At 42.0% G+C, this 4,614-nt stretch overlaps 1 long non-coding RNA gene across 1 annotated transcript in view; it reads right to left on the reverse strand.

The window, feature by feature from the left end:
• Positions 1-845: 845 nt before the first annotated feature.
• The window catches only part of LOC103276836, a 4,571-nt gene continuing 802 nt past the window's right edge, over positions 846-4,614 (reverse strand). Inside the window, exon 2 of the long non-coding RNA XR_505393.2 lies at positions 846-963. This is a non-coding gene — a long non-coding RNA (uncharacterized LOC103276836). The remainder of the gene's footprint in view (positions 964-4,614) is intronic.

Genomic DNA, 4,614 nt, shown 5'->3' on the forward strand with positions numbered 1-4,614 from the left:
ATAAAGTATTCTGGTTATTACTAAAGTTTCTATGAAACATTTAAGAAATCTTTAAGAATATTTCCGGGAAAGAACTTTTATGATTATGTGGAAACTTAATTACTTGAGGTGTTTAAAATAAATTTTTCATTTGATCACCTTGACTTTCTGATGTATTTTTGTACTAACATTTTGCCTTTTTTTTCTTTTCCTAACCCAGTATTTGGAACAAAAATCCTCTGCTCCAACAAGAATTCAGCCTTGTGTGAAATACCTTGTATCAGGGCTACTATAGAACAGAACACTTAAGTTGTAGGAGACTTTGACACTGGATTGGCAGGGTGGTGAAAACATGGGTTAAAAAAAAATACTAGTTGGGCATGGTAGCTCATGCCTGTAATTCTAGCACTTTGGGAGGTGGAAGCTAGAGGATTGCATGAGTCCACAGGTTTGAGACCAGCCTAGGCAACTTGGTGAAATCTTGTCTCTATAATAAATTTTTAAAAATTAGCTGGGTGTGGTGGCGCACGCCTGTGATTCCAGTTACTTGGAAGGCTGAGGGGGAAGGCTCACTCCAGCCTGGGTGACAGAGTGAGATTCTAATAAAAAAAAACAAAAAAAACTAGAAGAGGAAGGATGAAAACAATTTTTAAGTGCCTCTGCTGAGATAGGTGTTTTCTAATGCTTTAACTCCTTTTATCAGTTCAAAGCACATTCTCTGATAATGTAAAGGTGACAAAGCTGAATTCTGAAACAGAATATCCTATGGATTTTAAAATATTAAAACTTTTATGTACCATAAGTATAATGGATATTTTAAAGATTCTTGTTAAACCTCAAAGGCGTTATGAAAACAAATACCATAGTTAATTAAACAAAACATGTTTAATTTAGTAATAAGTCAATAAGAGAATTGAACATGACTCAGGACTGAAATGATATAGTTCATCATGAAGATTTCAAAGCCAGATTTTTCACCTCAACCTAAAAAGGAAAACATGAAAATATTAGAAATTTAAAAGAATATAAAAGAGACAATCTTAAGCATAATAAAACCAGCATCCAAGTAGGTTACAACATACCTGTGTGGAAAACCACAATCAGAATCAGCTCAGAGAGAAGATTAAGGCATCATATCCTGGTCAAAGCCAACAGTAAAAGCAATGGCAATACCAGGTCAGACTGCTTCACTCATCATCGCATCATTGCAGTTCACCTCCTTATATTACCCAAGAGTAGCCCACTGCTCTATTTTCACATCTGAGAAGACTTAGGCTTACTTATGAAAAAAAATAAAGGCTTCTTTTGAGATGTGTCAACCATGGGTTTTCAATCAATATTTCATTTTCCACTATGCTTTTGCCTTAAGCAACTCTGCTACACAAAATGCAAATCTGAAGTTTTTTGGTTTTGTTTTTGAGGAACAAAGATAAATGAAGAAGTATTTACCACTCAAAAACTGTACTTTTCTTCTAATGTGCCCAAACACCACACATGACAAAAATCTCAGGGCTGTTTATAAAGAGATATAGCCTAGTTTTTTTTGTTTGTTTGTTTTGAGACAGGGTTTCACTCTGTGGCCCAGGCTAGAGTGCAGTGGCGCAATCATAGCTCACTTTGATATCAAACTCCAGGCTCAAGCGATCCTCTTGCTTCGACCTCTCACAGCATTGGGATTACAGGCATGAGCCACCACATCTGGCCTTAGCCTAGTTATAAAGCAAAAGCTTTAGAAAAAATTTTCTATTAAATTTCTTTACAAACTCCTGTTCATTTCATACACAAGTTGATTTACAATTCTTCTGCCAACAAAGAGAAAAGGTAAAATCTTCTATCATTTTTTCTTTTTTGAGTTGGAATCTCACTCTATCACCAGGTTGGAGGGCAGTGGCACACTCTCGGCCACCGCAGTCTTGACTTGCTGGGCTGAGGCGATCCTTTGGCTTCAGTCTTCCAAGTAGCTGGAACTACAGGCACATGCCACCATGCCCAGCTAATTTTTTGATTTATTGTAGAGATGAGGTCTTGCCAAGTGCCCAGGCTGATTTTGAACCTGTGGGCTCAGGCAATCCTCTCACCTTGGCCTCCCAAAGTGCTGGGATTATAGGCACGCACCACTGCGCCTGGCTAAATCTTCTAAAGTCTAATCACCCAGAGAAGCTATAGATTGTCAAAGGTCCATAGCAAATTAACAGCAAAACTGGAAAGACAACTGAGGCATGATTACCCGATTTAAATTTTTCAACTAACGGTTAAAGATTTAATTTCATTTTTTCCAGGTTCCTACATTTGGATTTACTAATGAGGGAGGACATGGGCAAGATAAAGAAAGCAAGGCAAAGCATGAGTAATTCACAATCTGAAAATCAATTTCTGAATGAGAAAGGTGACTGCACTTCACTTATTCAAAATGACAACTTCTTGTGGCATATTATCACTGACATGGAAAAGTAACAGGATCACAAAGTCACTCTCCAGAAAGTCAACATAATATTGTCAGTATTTAAATAATTCTGGAGCCACGATATACTTTGTTCAGTCTATGCCATTCCATAAAGAGAGGAAAGTAACTTATGAAGTACCTGTTACACAAGGGCTAAACTTGAACCATTAGCCTATCATCCTCTACAGGTGAAATAGGTACACATTAGAAATAAGGAAACAAGCCCGGCTCAGTGGCTCAGCCTGTAATCCCGTGCCTTTGGGAGGCTGAGGTGAGTGGATTGCCTGAGCCCGCGGGCTCGAGACCCACCAGGGCAGCAAGACCTCATCTCTACAATAAATCAAAAAATCAGCCGGGCGTGGTTGCGCGCACCTGTAATTCCAGCTACTTGGAAGGCTGAGGTGGACGATCGCCGGAGCCCAGCAGGTCGAGGCTGTGGTGGCCGGGAGCGGCCACTGCACTCCAGTCTGGGTGACAGAGTGAGACTCCGACTCAAAAAAAAGAAAAAAAAGAAAGAAAGAAGGAAACAGAGGCTAAGAGAGCTTAATAATTTAAATAACTCTGCTGAAAATCATGAAACTTGGAGCAGAGCCAAGCTATGAACCAATGGGTGCTTGACTCTAATGCCCATGTTCCTTCTACCAGACAATACAGCCATCTCAATGAGTTTTCTGCCTCCAGTTTCCCATTGATTGTACTCTAAATGTTATACACATATTAATCTTAATATACAGAGCTGTGATTATATCATTACAAATATTCAACTGGTCCCCATGGTCTAGGAAATATAGTCCATAGTCCAGAGTACTTTGCTTAGCAATTAAGATGCTTCAAAACTGACCCAACTTTATCCTCAATACACACTATAACCCTAACGTGTACCTTACAATCTAACTAACCCAGACTATTTCTTAGTCCACACACAGGCTCTATTTGACCTTGTGCCTTTCATCTAGAAAATCTGTCTTCCCCTTTGTAGAAAGTCTTACTGTATTTCAAAATCCTACCTTTCCAGTTTGTGACCCTCCAAAATGCCACCTTTTGCATGAAGCCTTTTCCATCAATCCAACAAGAAGTATCTGCCCTTCCTCGTAATTATGGAAGCACATTATACCTGCTTTGTGATACTTATTTCACTGGGGTTTTTTTTTTTTTTTGAGTTGCAGTCTGACTCTGTCACCCAGACTGGAGTGCAGTGGCTGCTCCCAGCCACTGCAGCCTTGACCTGCTGGGCTCCGGCAATACTTCCGCCTCAGCCTTCCAAGTAGCTGGAACTACAGGCACGCGCTACCACACCCGGCTAATTTTTCGTTTATTGTGGAGACGAGGTCTCGCCAAGTTGCCCAGGCGGGTCTCGAACCCGCGGGCTCAGGCAATCCACTCACCTCAGCCTCCCAAGGCGCGGGATTATAGGCTGAGCCACCGAGCCCAGCCACTCTGTATTTTTTAAGATCCAGACAGACATCATAACATGGAATTCAAGATTTTTTTCTTTTTTTTTTTGAGTCGGAGACTCAGTCTGTCACCAAGGCTGGGATGCATTGGCACACTCACGGCCGCCACAGCCTCAACTTGCTGGGCTCAGGCGATCCTTCTGCCTCAGCCTTCCAACTAGCTGGAATTACAGGCATGCACCACCATGCCCAGCTAATTTTTTTATTTATTGTAGAGATGAGGTCTCGCCAAGTTGCCCAGGCTGGTCTCGAACCCAGGGGTTCAAGCAATCCTCTCACCTTGGCCTCCCAAAGTACTGGAATTATAGGCATGAGCCACCACGCCTGGCCCAGAATTCAAGATCTTAAAACGTCTAACCCATGCTTACCTACCAGCCTCATCTTCAACCCCTGGGCAAACCCCCCCATGTGTTCCAGCCGTACAGGGCAGGTATACTTTCCCAGTTCTCTGTCTCAATAAACTTTACTCCATCTGGAGTGCCTTCTCTATTCCTTTCGGAGGGGATAGAAAGCCTAATTACACTTTCAAAACTTTACTCAAATGTCCCCTTCTCTGTTAAGTGTACCTAACTCTTTCTTTCTTTCTTTCTTTCTTTTTTGAGTTGGAGTCTCACTCGGTCGCCCAGACTGGAGTGCAGTGGCCGCTCCCGGCCACCGCAGCCTCGACCTGCCGGGCTCCGGCGATCCTTCCGCCTCAGCCTTCCGAGTAGCCGGAATTACAGGCTCGCGCTACCACGC

Source organism: Carlito syrichta, unplaced genomic scaffold (assembly GCF_000164805.1).
Source record: "Carlito syrichta isolate Samal-C Ts95f unplaced genomic scaffold, Tarsius_syrichta-2.0.1 Scaffold316387, whole genome shotgun sequence".
Lineage (NCBI taxonomy): Eukaryota > Metazoa > Chordata > Mammalia > Primates > Tarsiidae > Carlito > Carlito syrichta.